Genomic DNA, 24,776 nt, shown 5'->3' with positions numbered 1-24,776 from the left:
GCCAACATGGTCAGCGAGCCACAGGGGTGATGGATGAAGCGGATTTGGTGTAAGTTAGGATAACAGAACTTAGGATAGGAGTTTAAGGCAGTGGAGTTTTGCGTGACTTCCAAGTTTACAGAGGGTACAAGATGGGAAACTGGCCAAGGGAGCACTCGAATAGTTGTGGATGTAATAGATGCATTGCTGAGTGCTTCAGCAGTGGATGATTTATGATAGTGGATGGATAACCACACAGGACAAGTCTCCGGTCCTGTGCTTCCAAGAGGAAGATACATCCGCAGGGATCATGAACGAGAGAATCTGGGTTATAGGAATGTATATGGATTATACAGGTGTATGTGAATTATATGGGTGTTGTCATGGATCTTGCCTATTAACAACAGTAACAAGAATTTACCAAGGCATGGAAGGATGCCGACCAACAGCAGTAGCCAGCATTCAAAACATGTGATTTTTCCCAGTAATGAGATTAGCAGGCATCTAGACAGAACCAGGTGCAAATCGCACTATTGATAGGAAACAGCTTACCTAGACAATTGAGAGCTCAGTGGGGGTATACACATGCTAATTTATAGAGTCATGGAATTTGAGAGATGCAGACAGCCAAATATACAGGAGGAAGAATCAAAGACACAAATGATATAATTGCCAGTGCCATCCGAAGCAGACAGGCCTATTCACCTCAAACAGCCTGACAGGTGAGTCCACAGCTCACAGCCAGACAGGCCTATTCACCTCAAACAACCTGACAGATCAGTCTACAGCTCACAGCCAGGAGGCTGGGCCCGGATCAAACTCTTAGAACCAAGGCAGTGCAGAAACCTCTGTGAAAGCAGTTTACATATCTTCCCTGGACCAGGAAAAGATGTTTCCCAGACTTGATCCTCAGCCTTGTATTGTGTGGTAACTATAAATTGGATTTGACTTATAGATTTGGTTAATTTGGGAAGGAGTTCAGGGATCATAGATATATTTATAGAATCCCTACAGTAAAGGAGGAGGCCATTCGGCCCATCGGGTCTGTGCCGACCACAATCCCACCCAGGCCCTGTTCCCGTAACCCCACACATTTACCCTGCTAATCCCCCTGACACTAAGCATAGCCAATCCACCTAATCTGCACATCTTTGGACTGTGGGAGGAAACTGGAGCGCCCGGAGGAAATCCACACGGACATGGGGAGAAAATACAAACTCCACACAGTGCCCCAAGCCGGGAATCAAACTGGGTCCCTGGCACTGTGAGGCAGCAGTGCTAACCACTGTGCCACCGTGCTGCCCTCCTTTGGAACAAAGGGATAATTTCTACATAGATTGTGTGTGTGTATTTAGTGATTCATACACTTAATTGTCTTAGAGTATTGTCCTGTTTATGTGTATTTGTCTTTAATAAATAGTCTTTTAATAATTGATACACAATGGCTGGACTGGTTATTCTCACTGGGGTTTTACGTGACTCCTCACACCATTCCAAAAACAAAACTATACATCACCACAAACCAGTGTTTCAAGTTGGGACACCCTCGCAGATAACATCAGCGTGGTTTGTAACAGTATAAATGGGCAGTCGGTTAGCTCAGTTGGCTGAACGGCTGGTTCGTGATGCAGAGCTTGGGTTCAATTCCCATACTGCCTGAGGTTACTCATGTATGTCCACCTCTCAACCTTGCCCTTTGCCTGAGATGTGGTGATTCTATGGTTAATTTGCCACGAGTCCGCTGTCCCCTTTAAGGGCGTGAGCATCCAATGGCTATCTGGGAGTATGGGTGGCTTTACCTATATCGCTTACAGGGATGTTAACCATATTCCCATGGCCAGCGTTATCTGGTGGAATCTGGTATTGAAGTTGAAATATTTTCTTTGTAATACTGTGAAAGGTGAATCAGTTACATTAACCCAAAGGGATTTAACTGAGGAATCTTCATCTGAAACGCACAGCAAAATTTGGATGGAGAAGCCATTCAGCCCTTTGAGTTTCATGGCTGATCAGTACCCACTTTTGGTCTGTAACTCTCAGTATCCTCGCCTTGTTTTAATAAAATCTTGTTTTAATTTTCAGTTGACCCCCACAACCTCAATAGGTGGATTCTCAAGTGGCGGATTCGCGTGAAAACTGGAGTGATTCACATTCATTTTTTCACTGGGAGTTCAGACAAGAATCTCCCACACTCCGTGCACTGCAGAGGCCACCAGTGTGAATATCATTAAATTTCAGGGGGCAGGGCCTATCCCCACCGGAGGGGCTGAAATCAGCAAGCTGAGAGGGCCACTGTGCATGCACTGATCAGTCACTGCCAAGATCGGAGCATACGTAGTAGCCCCGCACTGACAGCCTCACCGATTGCAGGCCAGCTCAATCGCTGCCCGCCGTGATCTCCAGCCCGCTAACCTCCCCACAGCAGGCTGGAACAGTGGAGGGCAGTGCCAGGGGCACAGGCTGGCACTGCCAAGGTGCCAATGCACAGGGAGCACCCCCCCACCGCCCAACCCCTGGGGGACCCCAATTGCCCCCCCCCCTTCACCACTCCAGCAGTGGGATCAGGCCGCTAGTTCCCTGAGAGTGGGGAGCTAATGTAAGCCCGCTGGAATGAAACATTCTGGCGGGGTGGGAGAGGTTAGCGGGCCCGGAGACTTCAATCCCGGGCCCGCTAATCTCATTTAAAATATATACAAATGACCATTTTAATGGTCTGTGCATCTCCCTGCCGATTCCTGGTGTAGAGCAGACGCTGCCGGAAATCCGCCACTGAGAGATGCAAGTGGGGCGCGAATGCTCGCGCAAACCCTGCGAATTGGACACCATGGAATTCTCCTGACCCACTGCGCTAAAAAATTAGTAAGAGTTTTAACAACACCAGGTTAAAGTCCAACAGGTTTATTTGGTAGCAAATGCCATTAGCTTTCAGAGCGCTGCTCCTTCGTCAGATGGAGTGGATATCTGCTCTCAAACAGGGCATACAGAGACACAAAATCAAGTTACAGAATACTGATTAGAATGCGAATCTCTACAGCCAACCAGGTCTTAAACATACAGACAATGTGAGTGGAGGGAGCATTAAGCACAGGTTAAAGAGATGTGTATTGTCTCCAGACGGGACAGCCAGTGAGATTCTGCAAGTCCAGGAGGCAAGCTGTGGGGGTTACTGATAGTGTGACATAAACCCAACATCCCGGTTGAGGCCATCCTCATGTATGCGGAACTTGGCTATCAGTTTCTGCTCAGCGACTCTGCGCTGTCGTGTGTCGTGAAGGCCACCTTGGAGAACGCTTACCCGAAGATCAGAGGCTGAATGCCCGTGACCGCTGAAGTGCTCCCCCACAGGAAGAGAACAGCCTTGCCTGGTGATTGTCGAGCGGTGTTCATTCATCCGTTGTCGTAGTGTCTGCATGGTTTCCCCAATGTACCATGCCTCGGGACATCCTTTCCTGCAGCGTATCAGGTAGACAACGTTGGCCGAGTTGCAAGAGTAGGTACCGTGTACCTGGTAGATGATGTTCTCACGTGAGATGATGGCATCCGTGTCGATGATCCGGCACGTCTTGCAGAGGTTGCTGTGGCAGGATTGTGTGGTGTCGTGGTCACTGTTCTCCTGAAGGCTGGGTAGTTTGCTGCGGACAATGGTCTGTTTGAGGTTGTGCAGTTGTTTGAAGGCAAGAAGTGGGGGTTTTTCGGATGGCCTTGGTGAGATGTTCGTCTTCATCAATGACATGTTGAACGCTCCGGAGGAGATGCCGTAGCTTCTCCGCTCCGGGGAAGTACTGGACGATGAAGGGTACTCTGTCCACCGTGTCCCGTGTTTGTCTTCTGAGGAGGTCGGTTCGGTGTCGGAACTGTTGATTGATGAGTCGAGCGCCATATCCTGTTCTTATGAGGGCATCTTTCAGCGTCTGGAGGTGTCTGTTGCGATCATTCTCATCCGAGCAGATCCTATGTATATGGAGGGCTTGTCCGTAGGGGATGGCTTCTTTAATGTGTTTAGGATGGAAGCTGGAGAAGTGGAGCATCGTGAGGTTATCCGTGGGCTTGCGGTACAGTGAGGTGCTGAGGTGACCGTCCTTAATGGAGATGGGTGTGTCCAAGAATGCAACCGATTCCGGAGAGTAGTCCATGGTGAGTCTGATGGTGGAATGGAACTTGTTGATGTCATCATAGAGTTGTTTCAGTGATTGTTCACCATGAGTCCAAAGGAAGAAAATGTCATCGATGTATCTAGTGTATAGCATCGGTTGAAGGTCCTGTGCGGTGAAGAAGTCTTGTTTGTACCTGTGCATGAAGATGTTGGCATATTGAGGTGCGAATTTGGTCCCCATGGCTGTTCCATGTGTCTGGATGAAGAACTGGTTGTTGAAGGTGAAGACATTGTGGTCCAGGATGAAGCGGATGAGTTGTAAAATTGCATCTGGAAACTGGCAGTTGTCGGCGTTGAGTACTGAGGCCGTTGCAGCAATGCCATCATCGTGTGGGGATGCTGGTGTAGAGTGCTGAGACATCCATTGTGATGAGCAGTGCTCCTGGTTCAACTGCTCCATGTGTGCCGAGTTTCTGTAGGAAGTCCGTAGTGTCGCGACAAAAGCTGGGGGTTCTTTGTACAATGGGTTTCAGGATGCCCTCGACATAGCCGGAGAGGTTCTTGCACAGGGTCCCATTGCCCGATACGATGGGACGGCCGGGTGTGTTTGCCTTGTGTATCTTCAGGAGGCAGTAGAGATCTCCAACGCGGGGAGTACGTGGGATGAGAGCACAGAGGGTGCTCTGAAGGTCCAGATCAAAGGTCTTGATCAGAGTGTTGAGTTGGCGGGTGTGTTCTTTGGTCGGATCTGTGGGTAACTGTCTGTAGTGTTCCTCGTTGTTCAGTTGTTGGTACACTTCTTTGCAGTAATCCGTTCTGTTCAGTATGACGATGGCCCCTCCTTTGTCTGCTGGTTTGATGACAATGTTGTGGTTGGTCTTGAGAGTGTGGATGGCGTTGCGTTGTGCTTGAGTGATGTTTGGGGCTGTCTTGTGAGTGTGGCTGATGAATTTGGTGTTGACACACCTCCTGATGGCTTGGGCATACATGTCAAGTCGAGGGCAGCGGCCTTCCGGAGGAGTCCAATTCGACTCTTTCCTCTTCGGTTGCACTATGGATCTTTCTGTCGGCTGTTCCGGTTCATTGGCTGTCTCATTGTGTTCGCTGTTGGCCTCTTGGGGTTTGTGGAAGAACTCCCGCAGCCTCATTCGCCTGATGAATTCCTCTGCGTCTGCTGCGAGACTGATGGGTTCTATTTTGGTGGTGGGGCAAAAATTGAGCCCTCGGCTGAGAACTTCGATTTCATCTGGTTGAAGTGTGTAGTCTGACAAGTTGCCAATGGACTTCCCTGCAGTGGTACTGTTTTCTACTGTGGTACCGGGGGAGGCTTGGTTGCTGCTGGTGGCGATGCCGAGTTTCTCAAGTTTCCTGTTCTTGGTGTGCATGTAGATGGTGTAGTTCCTTGGTCTCGTCTGCTTGGCAGCGTTTCGCAGCTGGTCTGCGTCCTGAGCGCAAGTTGAGAATATGGATTCTATCTTGGTTTCCAGGCTGCGGCGTTTGCTGTAGAGCTGGTGTATGAGGTGGTTGAGGAGGGTGAGAGAGGTGCGACGGCAAAGTCTCTCAGCGTAGTCTGTGTTATAGGTTGACCTGAGTGGGTTCGTGATCCGTAGTCCTTTCGGTATCTTGTCTGTTTTCTTGCATCTTTGTAGAAACTTGATGTCTGTGTCGATATGCGCGATCTTCTTGGAGATCCTCTCCACTTGGAATTGGCAGTTTGCGGTGTCGATGGTAGTCATGATGTGGAGATGCTGGCATTGGACTGGGGTAAACACAGTAAGAGTTTTAACAACATCAGGTTAAAGTCCAACGGGTTTATTTGGTAGCAAATGCCATTAGCTTTCGGAGCGCTGCTCCTTTGTCAGATGGAGTGGATATCTGCTCTCAAACAGGGCATACAGAGACACAAAATCATCGATACGGATGCCATCATCTCACGTGAGAACACCATCTACCAGGTACACGGTACCTACTGTTGCAGCTCGGCCAACGTTTTCTACCTGATACGCTGCAGGAAAGGATGTCCCGAGGCATGGTACATTGGGGAAACCATGCAGACGCTACGACAATGGATGAATGAACACCGCTCGACAATCACCAGGCAAGACTGTTCTCTTCCTGTGGGGGAGCACTTCAGCGGTCACGAGCATTCAACCTCTGATCTTCGGGTAAGCGTTCTCCAAGGCGGCCTTCACGACACACGACAGCGCAGAGTCGCTGAGCAGAAACTGATAGCCAAGTTCTGCACACATGAGGATGGCCTAAACCGGGATCTTGTGTTTATGTCACACTATCAGTAACCCCCACAGCTTGCCCCCTGGACTTGCAGAATCTCACTGGCTGTCCTGTCTGGAGACAATACACATCTCTTTAACCTGTGCTTAATGCTCCCTCCACTCACATTGTCTGTATGTTTAAGACCTGGTTGGCTGTAGAGATTCGCATTCTAATCAGTATTCTGTAACTTGATTTTGTGTCCCTGTATGCCCTGTTTGAGATCTGGTGTTTAACCTGGTGTTGTTAAAACTCTTACTGTGTTTGCCCTGTTTGAGAGCAGATATCCATTCCATCTGATGAAGGAGCAGCGCTCCGAAAGCTAATGGCATTTGCTGCCAAATAAATCTGTTGGACTTTAACCTGGTGTTGTTAAAACTCTTACTGTGTTTACCCCAATCCAACGCTGGCATCTCCACATCATGGCTAAAAAATTAGCACAGTGCGATGGGAGAATTGCGGCCAACATCTTTTTGCGGGGGGTTTGTTTGAGATTTCCATTACCCTCTGTGTGAAGAAGAGCTTTCAGGGAACACCTCTAAACAGTCCAGCTCATCTTAATGTTGAACTGCCATTCGGGGAAAGGGTTTCTCCTTATCTTTCCTAAACATCGATCTATCTTTGTTGCATCTTCATTCTTAACGGTGCGATTCAACATGTACACAAGTAACCAGTTCCACATCCTGGCAAAGAAGTTAAAGGGCCAGAGGTGGCCTTCCTGTGTGAGCAGTTGTAAAACACAAGAATGAAGCAGTCTGCAGATTGCCACTCGTGAAGCACTTTGACTGCATAACAACACTGGCTGCACTTCAAAGCCGCTCATTGTTTGTGAAGTGTTTTGGAATGTTTCCAAGAAGTGTGATGAAGCACTATATAAATGCAAGTTCTTTCTTTCATCCCATTGACAGTGGCAACCACTACATCCTTATTATCATGTAGCTTCTCAGCACCAGAGCAGATGAAATGACAGTTCTCCATCTATTCTCTCGTTCCACCCATGCTCCCAGCACTTCATTATCATTACTTTGTAAGCCAGCTGCATACTATTTTCTGTGCTTGCTTTTTCCTTTAATCCTCCTCGCACACAAATACGCTGGGGAGCCTTTTCAATACTGTAACAAGATAGCATTAGGATCACCAATCTGAGGTTTCATATAAGCACATCATGTAGACTGGCGCCTTTGACAAATAAGTAGCATAATAAAGGGTTGAGATAAAATCTTAAATCGCAATGTAATCCTTCCATGCGATAGTTGTGGCCCAGTCTGTAACACCCTGCAGAGTCTGAAGGTTGTGGGTTCAAGCTCCACCTGGAGACATGGACAACAAAATCCAACATGACGCTTCAGTGCAATACCAAGGGAGGGCTACACTGTCCGAAGTGAAGCCCTTTGGCTGAGATGTTAAACTAAGATCTTGCTGGCCTATCAGGTGGATGTGAAGGATTCGAAGACACTAATTTGGAGAAAGGCAGAGGAGTTTCCCCCAAAGTCCTGGCCAATATGTTTACTCCTCGACCAATATCACTAAAACAGATTCTGGTCATTGTCACATCACTGTATGTGGAGTTTGCTGTAGGAAAACTGGCAGCCTCATTTTCTACATTCCAACAGTAGCTGAAATTTTCTGCTCCCATTCGCGTCGAGCAGGTAATGTTAATGCCTCGCATTAAGTTGACCTTTCTCTACGCCCTAGCTATGACTGTAACATTACATTCTGCACTCTCTCGTTTCCTTCTCTATGAACTGTATGCTTTGTATAGCGCACAAGAAACAATACTTTTCACTGTACACTAATACATGTGACAATAATAAATTAAATCAAATCAAAAATCAAAAGGTTCGGTGACAAGAGCGGAAAATACTGCAAGAAGGCCAAAGTTACATTTTATGTCAGCATTAAAGCTTGCCATAATCATCTCCCTCCCCTTCCTCTGGCGCTCCTCCCACCACCCCAATCAATGGTGGGCTGCATTTCCTGCCGTTCAATCTCATTATCAGGCCTGTAGGTTGGAATCATACAGCCAGAGGAAACCCATGCAGACACGGGGAGAATGTGCAAATTCCACACAGACAGTCATCCAAGACCAGAATTGAACCCGGATCCCTGGCGCTGTGAGGCAGCAGTGCGAACCACTGTGCTGCCGTGCCATATGTGCCGACTAGGGTCATATCATGGTGACGCAGCTTGGAAAGTTTCACCTCTCCTGACCTTCCTGATCTTACGTCATTTATGTGCTGCATCCTTGAGGTTCTGTGTCACCACAGGCTGAGGCATATGGGATAGTGGGGGGTGGTGGCATCCTCTCACAGCTCAAAGGTGCAAAGAGCACATGTTGACAATGACTGGAATGAATGATACTATCCCTGTGCATTGTGGGAGACATCCTCATTCCTTAAGAGATACATGAATGACTGATGTGTTCCGTCATTGTGAGGGGATTCCACAAAAGTGTTGGAAACCTTGCACAAAGCACATGGAGGAAGCCTTCGACTGAGCACCCTGCCTTTTTCTGGAGATTGGGGCGATATGGTGGCACAGTGGTTAGCACTGCTGCCTCACAGCGCCAGGGACCCGGGTTCGATTCCCAGCTTGGATCACTGTGCGGAGTCTGCACATTCTCCCCGTGTCTGTGTGGGTTTCTTCCGGATGCTTCGGTTTCCTCCCACAGTCCGAAAGACATGCTGGTTGGGTGCATTGGCCATGCTAAATTCTCTCTCAGTGTACCCGACCATGCACTGGAGTGTGGCGACTAGGGGATTTTCACAGTAACTTCATTGCAGTGTTAATGTAAGCCTACTTGTGAGACTAATAAATAAACTTAAAACTTAAACTTAATTGTGGCTGGGGCAGCCTTCAAATGTGGTGCCCTGAAGATTGCGCTGAGGTAATGGCGGGGTGAACAAATCAGAGACCACCTTGCCAGCAATATGGTGTGGAACCAATGCCTGAGTGCCGCACTATGCAGCAGAAAAAAGCTGACATTACCACTGGCAGGCTCAACACTGCTTTTTGCGTCCACCATCAACCTTTGCCGAATTTCAGGAAAGTCTCTCACCGGTGACTACCAAAAGCTGGCAGTTAAAATGGCTGCAGGCAGGAGCCAGCTTGAACTCAGAAGGAGCAATGCTTCTCTGACTTCAGAATAGGATGGGAATAGAGGGATATGATTCCCGGAGGAGTAGGGGGTTTTAGTTCAGTCAGGCAGCATAGTCGGTGCAGGCTTGGAGAGCTGAAGAGCCTGTTTCTGTGCTGTAATTTTCTTTGCTCTTTGTTCTTTGACTTGCAGCCTCCACCCACTACATTCTCCTTAACCACGTGGGGGTGGAGGAAGGAAAAACATTAGGTTTCATAAGTAAATAGTTTTGCAATTGCATTGTGTCTGACTGATGGTTATTTCCATCTCCAAGCCTTTCTTGAGGTGCTGCCTCACATTGGGATTCAATCCGCTTGTGCCAAAACATCACCAAGTGTCTATTCAACAGGCATACAGAAACATGATGATTATGTTACTGGGCAAACAATGCAAAAAACATGAGTTCACATCCCATCATTTGAGATTGTGAATTCTGTTTGAAACATTGTGAAATAATAATCTGGTATCAGTAAAAATGACCATGGAGCTGTAAATTGTTATAAAAACAATCCAACTGGTCCATTAACGTTTAGACCTACCAAGTGTCCTAATATCTTCTTGTGGTTCAGGGTCAATTTTTATTTAATATCCACTCCTGGGACAATGTACAACATTAAATGTGTGATATGTGTGACATCAAATGAATGTGTGGAGTTTGCATTTTCTCCCCGTGTCTGCGTGGGTTTCCTCCCACACTCCAAAGATGTGTGGGTTAGATTGATTGGCCATGCTGAATTGCCCCTTTGTGTCAGGGGGATTAGCGGGGTAAATATGTGGAGTTATGGGAATAAGGCCTGGGTGGGATTGTGGTCAGTGCAGACTCGGTGGGCTGAGTGGCCTCCTTCTGTACTGTAGGGATTCTATGATATAAACACAAGCTGTTTTTGCTGTTCTGTTAAAGAAGAGATGTTTTGTTTCTGAATCAAAGTAAAAATTCAAATGTCTGACACCTCGTCTCAGCTGAAGATACTGCCTTGTGTTGCCGCACATTCCACTGGCAGCCTTTTGCTATGATGTGGAGATGCCAGCGTTGGACTGGGGTAAGCACAGTAAGAAGTCTCACAACACCAGGTTAAAGTCCAGCAGGTTTATTTGGTCGCACAAGCTTGTGGCTTGTGCTACCAAATAAACCTGTTGGACTTTAACCTGGTGTTGTGAGACTTCTTACCAGCCTTTTGCTGGACAATCTATTATTTGTTCTTTAGCCAAGAGCCAATTTCCTGACTATTTGACTATGAAGGACATCACAGCCAGCTCCCTATCCTGTCCTCACCTACAGCTATCTGATAAAGAGCAGGGACTGCAGCTGACTTTTCTTTTTGTTTTTCCGTGACCCAGCAGGTTGTAGCTCCCTAAATCCTATCCTGGACCAAGACTAATTACCAGTTCACAGACCCAGACTCAAACCAATGTAGCTTTAGTGACGCGCTGCTCTTTAAATTCATGCAACACGATCAGCCTCTAGTGCCCACACATTTACTATCTGTGAATATATTAATACTTCATTGAATCACAGGAAGCTGAATTACCAAGCTCCATCAAAGCCTGCACTAAATCTATCTCCACCTAATCTACTCCCATTCTTATACTCATTCCCCACACCGTTTAACAATTTTCTTTTTCAAACAACGATAATCATAGAATCTCTACAGTGCAGAAGGAGGCCATTTGGCCCATCGAGTCTGCACCGACCACAATCCCACTCTGGCCCTATTCCAGTAACTCCACATATTTACCCCACAAATCCCTCTAACCTATGCAATGTTTTCCTTCTTGAAATAGCAATGCAGTTGAATATTAACTTCTATATTTTTTTACCTCAACATCACATTTACAGCACGTGAATAGGCCATTTGGCCAGAATAGTCCGTACTGGTGTTTATACTCCACACAAGTCTCCTCCTCCCTTATTCATCTCACCCTATCAATATATCCCTCTCTTCCTTTCTCCCTTGTGTATCTGGTTTGTCATTCAGTACCTCTATGCTATTCACCTCAACCACTACTTGTGGTGGCAAGTTCCACATTCTATATACCCTCTGGGTAAAGAGGTTTCTCTTGAGTCTCTTATTGGATTTATCAGTGGCTATCTAATATTTCCCAAATGTTTTTTGGCACTGAACCATTTCCCCTCCCCCACATACCCTATTTTGTTGTGGAAATGTCAAACTCTGTACATCACCCAGCATACAAATACAGCCAAATGTTGTATTTATTTACCTTAATCATCTGTTCTCTCTGGTTGCATCTGAGAATTGGAATCCCCCAAGTTCCCTTTGAAAGTTCTTCTTTATTAATGGTTGCAAACAGAACAGTTGCAATCTTTAAGTTATGGAGCTGAGTTTTTGAGCTGTCTTTAGTGTAATGAACCTCTCACAGCACCGCTGCAACTTTCGGGCATGCGTACTGTGCCATTACACTGGTAGGCCAGGCCTTCCAAACAACTGGTTGTGTCAGTCATGGTTCAGTGAGAACGTTTACCAACTTTCACAGATGCACCATTGAAAGCATTCTTTTTGGTTGTATCACAACTTGGTATGGCTCCTGCTCTGTCCAAGACCACAAGAAATTACAAAGGGTCGTGAATGTAGCCCAAACCATCACGTAAACCAGCCTCCCATCCATTGACTCTGTCTACACTTCCCACTGCCTCGGCAAAGCAGCCAGCATAATTAAGGACCCCACGCACCCCAGACAAACTCTCTTCCACCTTCTTCCAACAGGAAAAAGATACAAAAGTCTGAGGTCACGTATCAACTGGCTCAAGAGCAGCTTCTTCTCGGTTGCCATCAGACTTTTGAATGGACCTACCTCACATTAATTTGATCTTTCTCTACACCCTACCTATGACTGTAACAGTACATTCTGCGCACTCCCCTTTCCTTCTCTATGAACGGTATGCTTTGTCTGTATAGCGTGCAAGAAACAATACTTTTCACTGTACCCCAATACATGTGACAATAATAAATCAAATCAAATCATAAAGCATTCTGAGACAGAAGGTCATCGGTTCAGAAAGTTCAGCACCTAATCAAAGCAGGTTCTGCCTATGCAGGCCTGAGGGAGTGCCGCACTGCCAGCAGTGCTGTCTTTTGGATGAGGCATCAAACCAAGGTCTGTTTTACCAGTGTTGGTTGAGGAAGAACTCCCCTGCTCTTCTTTGAACATAGAAGTCTCACAACACCAGGTTAAAGTCCAATAGGTTTATTTGGTACAGAGACAGAAGGTCATCGCTTTCGGAGCGCTGCCCCTTCATCAGGTAAGTGGGAGTTCTGTTCACAAACAGGGCATATAAAGACACAAACTCAATTTAAAATTGTCTACAATAAGGGGCAGCGCTCCGAAAGCTAGTGGCTTGTGCTACCAAATAAACCTGTTGGACTTTAACCTGATGTTGTGAGACTTCTTACTGTGTTTACCCGAGTCCAACGCCGGCATCTCCACTTCTTTGAACATGCCATGGGATCCCTACTCGAGGGAAACAATACTCTAAAACTGCACTGTTACCCTTCCTGAATTCATACACATGGGGCCCTTCATTATAAAACCGTTGACATTGAGTGGGCTTGTTAAAAATCAAAGGAGCAGCAAATAAAGAAGAGAGACTGTAAGGAAATTAGATCCAAGGAAGTGAAAAGTACAGATGAGAAATGCAGATATGGAAAAGCAGAGTGCTGTGAAAATGCTGCAAAAATGCATTAGGGATAGAAGTCTATTCATATGAAAATGTCAATAAGAGTTAATGATAGGGAAGTTCACATCAAATAACAACTTGCATTTGTATAGGGCCTGTAATGTAGGAAAGGCCCCAGGGTGCTTCATGGAGGTAGGAAAACAAACCAAGCAGAGTAGGAGACATTGGTTAAAAAAGGAATAAGAATATCACGTCTTTTATATTCTTGGAATGTACCAAACAACTTTACAGCCAATGAAATACTTTTGAATTGTGATCACATTGGTAATGTAACAAACACAGCAGCCAATTTATTCACAGTAAGCTCCAAAAAACAGCAATGTGATGCTGACCAGCTAATCTGTTTTTTCATGTTGGTTGAATGATAAGTAAAGGCCAGGACACAAAGGAGAACTCCACTTCCCTTCTTCAAAATACTCTCCATGGAATTTTTTATGTCCACCTGAGAGATCAGACAGGATCTCAATTTAATGCCTTATCTGGAAAACACCACCTCCAATAATGCAGCACTCCCTCAATACTGCACTGGAAGTGTTGGGCTAAACTTTATGCTCTAGAATCGCTTCTCGGCCTTTTGGCTAAGATCAAGTGTAGTCTGCTGATGCTGCACTTGGTAATGGCCACTGGGTTGCATTCAAGCTTCATTTTCATATGAAGCAATTCTTAAAAGCGGCATCTCGGCCTTTTGGCTAAGATGCAAATGAGATCAAGCCTTGGAGAAGGAAGACCTGCGCCTCCTCCAATCAGCTTGGCTCATGTAGACCAGGCCCAGGACAGGGTAAAGGGTCGCATGCCCTGTCTTGTCAGCCTGGATCGGAAATGCCTCAACTTGTTGAGACTCTGAATTGGACTTGATTTGATTGAATTGGAAAAGTATATAAAAAAATAAAGATAATCTGTTGGAGTCATGTTTATTGAGGGATAAATGTTGACCAGGTCACAAGAACATTTCCTGCTCTTCACATAGTGTCATGAAATTCTTTACATCCATCGGAACTGGCAAATGGGGCCTTGGTTAAAGACAGCATGTTCACAGTGCAGCTATCCCTTACTCTGAAACGTCACATTAATATTCTCACAGTGGGACTTGAACATGTGACCTACAGCCTCAGAGATGAAACTGCTACCAACTGAACTGAAAGTGACAAAGGTGCCGTTGGGGTGAGATTACCAGAATGTAGGCCCCTGCTCTACTGCTGCACAGTAAGAAGTCTCACAACACCAGGTTAAAGTCCAACAGGTTTATTTGGTACCACAGGCTTTCGGAGTGTCGCTCCTTCTTCAGGTGAGTGGAAGCGACACTCCAAAAGCTTGTGCTATCAACTAAACCTGGTGGACTTTAACCTGGTCTTGTGAGACTTCTTACTGTGCTTATCCCAGTCTAACGCTGGCATCTCCACATCATGGCTACTGCTGCAGGTGCAGAGCTGATTCAAGGGCATGTAAAAGAAGCCAGAGTTGGAAAAGTAAGGTGTGAAAACAGGTACCAACATTTAAACTTGGAATTTACATTTGGTTACCTCCAGACTCAATCATTCCAATGCAATCCTGGATGGCTCCCTTCCACTCTCCATAAACGTGAGCTCATTCTAAACTCTGCTCCATGTTTCCTATCACTCACACCAATTCCTGCTCGCCCATCACCCCTGCGCTTGTGGACCTTCATTGGCTCTGGCAAAACCGTGGGTTTAAAATTCTCTTCCTTGTTTACAAATCCCCTCATGTCCTCACCCCTCCCTATTTCTGTAAATCTCCTCCAGCCCTAAAACCCTCCAAGATCTCTGAGCTCCTCCAACGTTGGCCTTTGTAGCATTCCAAATTTTCTTAAGCTCCACAATTGATGTCTGTGCCTTCAATGGACTAGGCCCTGAACATTGAAATGCTCTCCTTTAACCTCTCTCTCCTACTCAAAAGCACGCCTTAATACTGATCCCTTTGACCTTGGTTTCAGTCACTGGTCCTCATTACCTCCTTTGTGGCTCAGTGTCAAATTTTGCCTGATAATACTCTCATCATAGAATCATAGAATCCCTACAGTACAGAAGGAGGCCATTCGGCCCATCGAGTATGTACAGACCACAATCCAGCCCGGGCCCTATTCCAGTAACCCCACACATTTACCCTGCTAATCCCCCTGACACTAGGGTCAATTTAACATGGCCAATCAACCTAACCTGCACATCTATGGACTTTTGTGAAGTGTCTTGGGAAGTTTTGCTTTGCTGATGGCACCATATAAATACAAGCTGTTAGGAGCAAGCTCTGACTTGATGAGCATTTTAGTCTGAAAAAGGCCACATTGATGAAGACATGAAGGATTCAATCTGGGCTCTGTGCTATTGTGTGATGCTGGTGATAGCATGTCGGAAGCCCATTTGACATCTCACCATTAAAGCCAATGGAAATAAAATCTACTGGGCATGGGGGATGTGGAATGGTTTACAGCTCACTATCAGTTATATAGCAGCACACAAAGTCAAAATTTACCCCCAGTAAATGTGAGAAATTGTATAAAAATGGGACATTTGGAAACTCCACAGTTAGAAGTAGATGTGGATATAAAATTGAATTGATCTGCACTGCAATAAGCCCAGCGTCTCATCACACTTACGGTTGATGATACATGCTGTTTGATGTCTCTCAAGTTTTACATTAAAAAGGAGACAGCATCAGCTGGCATGGTGTGCTACACATTTCTGCTTCTAGTGGCCTCAGGCTACAGACAGCTTTTCCCACACACTGAATTATATGTGGTTACTTATTTGACATTCAAATTACAGACACTCACATTGAAGTTTGATTCATTCATTTAATATTTCCTTTATTTTGAGACAAAACCATTCAGAAAATAATTCTAACTGTCGCTGACAGTTAATAAAACTGGGAAGTGTTGGCTCAGTGGGCTGCACTCTCACCTTTGGGTCAGAAGGGCAAAGTCCCACTCCAGAGAGTTGAGTACACTAATCTAGGCTGACACTTGCAGTGTCGCACAGAGGGAGTATTGCACTGTTTGGATAACGCAGTAAACTGAGACTGTGTCTGCCCTCTTGGGTGGATGTAAAAGATCCCACAACACCATTTGAAAAAGGACAAGATTGTGCTTCGTGGTGTTCTGGCCAATATTGATTCTTTAATCAATATAAAAACAGATGATTTGGTTATTATCACATGGCTGTTTGTGGAAGCTTGCTGTGCCCCAATTGGCTACCTCACTTCCCACATTGAAGCAATGATTGCTGTTTCTCTCTCTCTATTTCTTTCCAAAGACTGGAGTTCCTCTCTGTAGAAAAGGGAAGGCTATGGGGTGACCAAAAGAGATCTTTAAAATTATAAAGGTGTTTTAATTCATTCATGAGAAGTGGACATCATTGGCTGGCCAGCATTTATTGCCCATCTCTAGTTGCCTTTGGAAGGCAGTTGAGAGTCAACCACATTGCTGTGGCTCTGGAGTCACATGTAGGCCACACCAGGTAAGGGTGGCAGATTTCCTTCCCTAAAGGACATTAGTGAAGCAGATGGGTTTTTCTGACAATTGACAATGATTTCATGGTCATCAGTAGATTGTTAATTCCAGATAGTTTTTATTAAATTCAAATTCCACCATCTGCCATGGCAGGATTTGAACCCAGATCTCCAGAATATTAGCTGAGTTTCTGGATTAATAGTCTAGTGATAATACCACTAGGCCATCGCCTCCCCTATGATAGGGTAGACGCAGAGAAAATGTTTTCACTCATTGGGGAAAACCAAAGCTAGAGCCATAATGATAAATTGTCACTAATATATCCAAAGGGAGTTCAGGAGAAACTTCCTTACCCAGAGAGTGATGAGAATGTGGAACTTGTTATCATAGGGAGTGGCTGAGGTGAATAGAATAAATGCATTTCAGGGGAAGATGGGTAAATACATGATGGAGAAAAGAATCAAGGGATATAATGATAAGGTGAGATGAAGCAGGACAGGAAGAGGCTCATATAATGCATTCACACCAGCACAGACCAAATGGGCTGAATGGCCTGTTCCTTCAATGTACTGGGATCATTTGGTTAAACAAGCCCAGTGAGGGCTGTCCAGAACACTGAAGGTGAAGAAATCTGAATCCTTATCGGCTGATGATGTGGAGGTGCTAAAAATAGGGAAATAGCTGGAGACCAGAGATCACATTGCAATATTATTATCAGAACACTCAACACAGTCACATCAGGTACTCTCGCCACTGTTTTAATGATGATATTAGCTCATTTTAAGTAAACAGTTTGAACTCTCCAATGACACGGTGAAGAGAGGAGTTTTATACAAATACATTAAGGAGTTTGTGCAATAATGTCTCGCAGTGTGAGATGAATGAGAGAGGAGGAGGCTCATGTGGAACATAAACACTGGCTGGGACCAGTTGAGCCAAATGGCCTGTTTTCGTGCTGTATGTTCCCTGTAATTCGAGGTAATGTGGTTTAAAAAGTTTTAAAAACCCTTTAATCTTGATTGTAATTGTGAGAGGTGTGAGCATGGGGTGAGTGGAGGTGGAAGGTGTGCTGGGAGAAGGAGAGCAGGGGACTGGGGTACAGGAGAGTATCAGGCTCACCCCTACTTACTGGCTTGATTACTTTAGGCCTAACTCCCCTGCCATCTACACCCTAGATCCAATGTCAATGACCTAATGCCAGCAGAGAGTAGGGTGGGGGAGTCTATGGCTGTGAGGATGGGATGGAGTGAGGGTGGGGGGTGGGGTGGGGGGGGGGGGGGTTGGGATGGAGGCTGGCAATTAAGTTAAATGTAATGGCTGTAGGATTGATTTTGAAGTTAAGGTGAGAGGGGAGAGATACAAAAGGGTCCAAAGGAGCAATTTTTTCACATAGAGGGTGGTGAGTGCCTGGAACGAGCTGCCACAGGTAGTAGTAGAGACGGGTACAATTTTGTCTTTTAAAAAGCATTTAGACAGTTACATGGTAAGATTGAATCATAGAATCATAGAAACCCTACAGCACAGAAAGAGGCCATTCGGCCCATCGAGTCTGCACCGACCACAATCCCACCCAGGCCCTATTCCCGTCACCCCACACATTTACCCTGCTAATCCCCTGACACTAGGGTCAATTTATCATGGCCAATCAACTTAACCTGCACATCTTTGGACTGTGTAGAGGGAGATGGGCCAAATGTGGGCAATTGGAGTTAGCTTGATGGTAAAAACTGAGCAGCATGGACAAGTTTGGCCGAAGGGCCTGTTTCCATGCTGTAAACCTCTATGACTCTAAATGCAAATTGGAGAGCTTGAGGAAGGCCAGAACAGGGGAGGCCTGAAGTTTGCCATTTTGGGGGCCTGAATGAAGGAATCAATTGCTTGACTTATGAATCTCAGTGAGGCTGTTGCTTTCTGTCCACAGTGTTCCTGGCAAGTCAGCGTGGAATGAATGAATTTCACACTGCCGCAATTTTAACTCCTTTCTCCTTTTCACCCAATATTTGTCAGGCCTGGGGGATGGCGTTAATAACGCACCATGCAGTTACGCTCAAGGCTGCTTCCCAGTAGCTTATTTTTATTTGTTGACTCCAATGACTCCCAATTGGCAACACATCCATTTTAAAATTTTCATCCTTGTTTTCCAATCCCTCCATGGCTTTATCCTTCATCGCATCAGCTCCACAATCCTCCAAGTTCTCTGCACTCTGCAATTCTGGTCTCTTGCCCATCCTTGATTTTAATCTCTCCACAAGTGGCGTTATGGCACTGGACTCCAGAATTCCCTCTCCAGTCCACTCCATCTCTGTATCTCACTTCCTCCATTGAAACGCTTCTTTAAAACCTACCTCTTTGACCAAGTTTTTGTTAAGATGTTAACTTGTTAACTCCTTACGTGGCTCATTGTCAAATTCTGTTTAATAACATCTGATCATTGGGAAATGTTAGAGTCCATTATAAAGGATGTGATAGCAGAGCGTTTACAACTACATAAAGTAATCAAGCAGAGTAATCAATACATAATGTAATCAAGCAAGAAACCAGCATGGTTTCATAAAAGGGAAATCATGCCTGACAACTTTATTAGATTTCTTTAAGGTGGTAATGAACAGGATAAATAAAGGGGATGCAGTAGATGTAATTCATTTGGATTTCCAAGCAGAAGGGGCTCATGGGCAAAGGCTTAACTTGAGGGGTGAAGACCAGGAAAGAAATATAGAAACATAGGAGCAGGAGGAGGCCATTTGACCCTTCGAGCCAAAGGGTGCACACAGACACATGATTGGAGGAGATAATTAGTTGGGTTCAGAAAGCTTTGACCATCCTGGGTAAGAGTGCAAGAGGTAGTCAGGGCCAGAAAGGATAACTAATCCTGTAGCTCTACGCCACAACTTAGAGGGCTGTGCTTGGAATGACTGTCCTTGTCCAAGTCCAGGGAGGGGGAGGGCCTGACAGTTCTGTGTCAGTCTTGCCCAGCATGGTATGCAGGGCGTTATCAGCCCCTCACACACCGCACTCCTGGGGGTTTCTGGCTTCATACTGGTCAGCAGATGGCACAGTCATTATCAGGGGAATCAACTGCAGCATTTAGATGGGAAACTGGTAATGTGGTGGTGGTGGGGTGGGTGTGGGGGGCGTATGCTCGGTGGCGAAGCCTCTCTAGGTTGCAGTGCAATAGGCCTCAAAGTGAGGAGGGGTCAGGTCCATATGGGGCATCAGGACAACAAGACCGAGGGGTTCAGGGGTAGCACAGCAATATCAATAACAATGGTAGTAGGAGGATCAAGTTAGAAGGGGGGGAAAGAGAGGGATTGGAGGGAGGGGAAGCAGAGGATGATGGGGCAGATTTTCACAGTCACGGCGGGAGGGTTGAAGCTGGCCTGTCATTAGAACGATGTGGAGATGCCGGCGTTGGACTGGGGTAAACACAGTAAGAGTTTTAACAACACCAGGTTAAAGTCCAACAGGTTTATTTGGTAACAAATGCCATTAGCTTTTGGAGCGCTGCTCCTTCGTCAGATGGAGTGGAAATCTGACGAAGGGGCAGCGCTCCAAAAGCTAATGGCATTTGCTACCAAATAAACCTGTTGGACTTTAACCTGGTGTTGTTAAAACTCTCACTATCATTAGAACCCCAGCATCATAATTTTCCAGGACAAATCAGTGACACAGCTGAAAAAGAAAATATGAAAAAATTGCCAGGGGAGGGTCTTCAGCCCTTGTGGGAGGTGTTGACCGCTGCATTGGTGGGTTGGTTGAAGGGGTATGGGACTAATTTCCGATTATCCTAGTGAAGAGGACGACACAGCGGAAACCTGCCAGCAACAGTCAAGTTGCAATTTAGCTGAGTTGGCACCTTAACTCTTAAAGTGGGTTCATGTGAGAGGAAGGATGTTCTTGCTATAGAGGGAGTGCAGTGTAGGTTTACCAGGCTGATTCCTGGGATGGCAGGTCTGTCATATGAGGAGAGACTAAATTGGTTAGGATTATATTCATTGGAGTTTAGAAGAGTGAGAGGGGATCTCATAGAAACTTAGAAAATTCTAACAGCATTAGACAGGGTAGATTCAGAAAGAATGTTCCCGATGGTGGGGGAGTCCAGAACTAGGGGTCATAGTTTGAGGATAAGGAGTAAACCTTTTAGAACTGAGGTGAGGAGAAATGTCTTCACCCAGAGGGTGGTGAATGTGTGGAATTCACTACCACAGAAAGTAGTTGAGGCCAAAACGTTGTCTGATTTCAAGAAGAAATTAGATATAGCTCTTGGGGCTAAAGGGATCAAGGGATATGGGGGGAAGGGGAGGATCAGGGTATTAAATTGGTGATCAGCCATGATCCTAATGAATGGCGGAGCAGGCTCGAAGGGCCGAATGGCCTACCCCTGCTTCTACTTTCTTTGTTTCTATGTCTTTGGGAATAGGAAAGGACTTGGAAGCAATTCTACTGGGTCTCTACAAGTAATAGCTTTTCTCAAATTGGACGTATGGAACAGAGGCTCCTGTGTTTGAATTGAAAGAAGCTGGATCTAAAATATCTCCACCTGGTCCTGGTTCTAAACCCAGGCTTCCGTTTGTGATGGGGTGGTACATAATGTTCATAATGACGGTGCCAGGGATCAGTGCAGTGCTCCGCTGCTGCTGCTGCTTGGCAGATTTCCTTTGTTCCTCTCCTCCTTTTCTCTTTTGTTGAGCAACAAAGGTGATTTGGACAAGTTCCACCCTCTACTGACACAGCTTTCACCCGATTAAGATGACACCTGCCCTGTACTTGGCTTCCTCTCATACTGAACCAGCTGAGGTTGGGAACTGAGCCAGATGGGGGAATCGAGCCCATCTGGGGAATGGTAGTGAAGCGATTATGTTACTCGGCTAGAGGCCTGGTCTAGTGATTCCGAGAAATAAATTCAAATGTAGACAGCGAATTTAAATACAGCCAATTAAATAAATCTGGAGTTAAAAAGTGAGTCTGAGTCATTGTGACCGTGAAACTACCAGATTGTTGTAAAAAAAAACCCCATCTCGTTCACCAATATCATTTAGGGAAGGAAATCTGCTGGCCTAATGTGGTCTGACCTAAATGTGACTCCAGATCCGCAGCAATGTGATTAACTCATAACTACCCTCTGAAATGGCCGAGCCAAGCTCAGAGACTATCAGGGCTGGTCCTATCCTGTGAATTAATAAATAAAAAATAAAAAATTCAGTAAGACTTGCATTCCTGTAGTGCCTTTCATAACTTTCAGAGGTTTCAAAATATTTTCCAGCTGATCAAAGTGTCAGATTAAAATGTCTTTTCACATTCTCACCCCCGCCTCCCCCCCACCCCCGGCCCTGCTCCCTGCCTAAGAGATCATAAACTTAGGTAAGGGGTCGCAAATTTAAAACAGAGTTGAGGAGAAACTACTTCTCCCAAAGGGTTGTGAATCTGTGGAATTCGCTACCCCAGAGTGCGGTGGATGCTGGGACAGTGAGTAAACTTAAGGAGGAGTTAGACAGATTTTTAATTGGAAATGGGTTGAAGGGTTATGGGGAGAAGGCAGGAAAATGGGGATGAGGAGCATTATCAGCCATGATCGAATGGCGGAGCAAACTCGATGGGCTGAATGGCCTAATTCTGCTCCTAGAATAGAATCATAGAATCCCTACAGTACAGAAAGAGGCCATTCGGCCCATTGAGTCTGCACCGACCACAATCCCACCCAGGCCCTACCCCCAAATCCCTACATATTTTACCCACTAATCCCTCTAACCTACGCATCTCAGGACACTAAGGGGCAATTTTTAGCATAGCCAATCAACCTAACCCGCACATCTTTGGACTGTGGGAGGAAACCGGAGCACCCGGAGGAAACCCACGCAGACACGAGGAGAATGTGCAAACTCCACACAGACAGTGACCCGAGCCGGGAATCGAACCCAGGTCCCTAGAGCTGTGAAGCAGCAGTGCTAACCACTGTGCTACCGTGCCGCCCTTAACCACTGTGCTACCATGCCGCCCTATATCTTATGAACTTATGAACACTCAATGGAGTAAATATAACAGCCAATTTGAGCACAGTAAGATCCCACAGATAGTAATGTGATAATCAGATGATCTGCTGACTGTGGTTTAAATACTGTCCCCAGGACACCGGGGAAAACTCCAGTTCTTCTTTACATAGACTCATGGGATCTTTTACACCTACCTGAGAGAGAGCAGACTGGGGTAATATCTCATCTGGATGACACCATCTCTGCCGGTGCAACACTCTTCTCAGTGCTGCTCCAGGAGTTTCAGCCTAAATTACATATTCCGGTCTGTGGAGTGGGACTTGAACCCACAGCTTTTCTGACTCTGAGGCAAGAGTGCTACCCACTGAGCCACAGCTGACGCTGCCAACTCTTGTCTCTCCCATTGACACTTCAAGATATTTTGCTTCTAAGCTGCACAACATGATTCTTTAAGTAGAGAGCTCTCATATCTGACGCTCGCTCTCTGTGTCAGTGTGACTGCGGGAAGCATCTGTTCAAATTATCAGCATGGCAACCAGGAGAATGGCAGGGTACAGATGCTGGAATGTAATCTGCATCTTTCCTGAACTGCAGGGTTTCCAAAATAATCCTGATGGAAAGCTGCCATCGAATAGGTTCATTCATTTGTGATGGATTTCAGAATGTCTGGTCCACGAATACTGTGCCTGGGTACCAGAATCTAACATATGCCTAATTGCTGAAGGAAGCAACAACAGGATAAATCCTCCCGGCACTGCAGTCGCTGTTCACTTTGGGTTTCATTCTTTATGAATTCTACTCTTAACCTTTGTTGGTGACAGAGACTAACAATTTTACATGGAATATTAACAGCACAGGCTGTAGAAGCACTGGGTTGCAATGACTGGCGACCAAGGACTTACAACAATAGAGGTTTATTGTAAATCCTGAGCAGCTCTTACATGCTGTCTATCTCCCCACACTCCGGGAAGAACTCCCACGCCACAGACACGTGACCTCTTTTGTACTTGCCTCATCCCAGCATCCATGTGACCACCTGGTCTACACAGACCATTTGGTCTAACTGGTTCATGCTGGTGTTTATGCTGCACACCAGCTCACCTTACTTCATCTCACCTTATCAGCTTATCCCACTGGGTGATGCTTTTCACATTCTCACCACCCTCTGCCTAGAGATGATGTGGAGATGCCGGCGTTGGACTAGGATGGGCACAGTAAGAAGTCTCACAACACCAGGGTAAAGTCCAACAGGTTTATTTGGAATCACGAGCTTTTGGAGCGCTGCCCCTTCATCAGGTGAGTCACCACGCACCTGATGAAGGGGCAGTGCTCCACTTGCCTTACAAGTGGAGTCATCTATGTTTTTTAAAAATTCATTCATGGGACATGGGTGTCACTGGCTGCGCCAGCATTTATTCCCCATCTCTAGTTGCCCGAGGGCAGTTGAGAGTCAACCACATTGCTGGGGTTCTGGAGTCACATGTAGGCCAGACCAGGTAAGGACGGCAGATTTCCTTCCCTGAAGCATATTAGTGAGTAAGAAGTCTCACAACACCAGGTTAAAGTCCAACAGGTTTATTTGGTAGCAAATACCATAAGCTTTTGGAGCAATGCTCCTTTGTCAGATGGAGTGGTCTCTGTTCTCAAACAGGGCACAGACACAGAAATCAAATTACAGAATACTGATTAGAATGCAAATCTCTACAGCCAGCCAGGTCTTAAATGTACAGACAATTGTTTAGTAAGCCCGAGGACTGCCTATACTTGAATATTTGCAGGGCTGTGGGAAGAGAGCAGGGAAAGAGTGATGGTAATTGGATAGCTCTTTCAAAGAGCCATCATAGGTACCATGAGCTGAATGGCCTCTGTCTCTGCAGCATCATCCTGTGTTCCTGTCACCTGAAATGGGCAACTCATGGTTACAGGTTTGTACAAGTGCCCTGTCAAATGTCCATTCTGTATCTGCGAGCCTTAGAATAGAATAGAATCCCTACAGTGCAGAAGGAAGCCATTTGGCCCATTGAGTCTGCACCGACCACAATCCTACCCAGGCCCTATCCCCATAACCCCTTACATTTACCCTGCTAATCCCCTTGACACTAGGGTTAACTGAGCATGGTCAATCAACCTAACCCGCACATCGTTGGACTGTG

General features: G+C 45.9%; 1 long non-coding RNA gene across 1 annotated transcript in view; it reads left to right on the top strand.

Annotated features, from left to right (window-relative positions):
- Positions 1 to 17,552: 17,552 nt before the first annotated feature.
- The window catches only part of LOC144503159 (uncharacterized), a 15,303-nt gene continuing 8,079 nt past the window's right edge, over positions 17,553 to 24,776 (top strand). Inside the window, exon 1 of the long non-coding RNA XR_013499421.1 lies at positions 17,553 to 17,614. This is a non-coding gene — a long non-coding RNA (uncharacterized LOC144503159). The remainder of the gene's footprint in view (positions 17,615 to 24,776) is intronic.

The sequence above is a fragment of the Mustelus asterias genome, chromosome 13 (assembly GCF_964213995.1).
Source record: "Mustelus asterias chromosome 13, sMusAst1.hap1.1, whole genome shotgun sequence".
Classification (NCBI taxonomy): domain Eukaryota; kingdom Metazoa; phylum Chordata; class Chondrichthyes; order Carcharhiniformes; family Triakidae; genus Mustelus; species Mustelus asterias.
The sequence above is the reverse complement of the archived record's forward strand: the minus strand, read 5'-3'. Positions and strand labels throughout refer to the sequence as shown.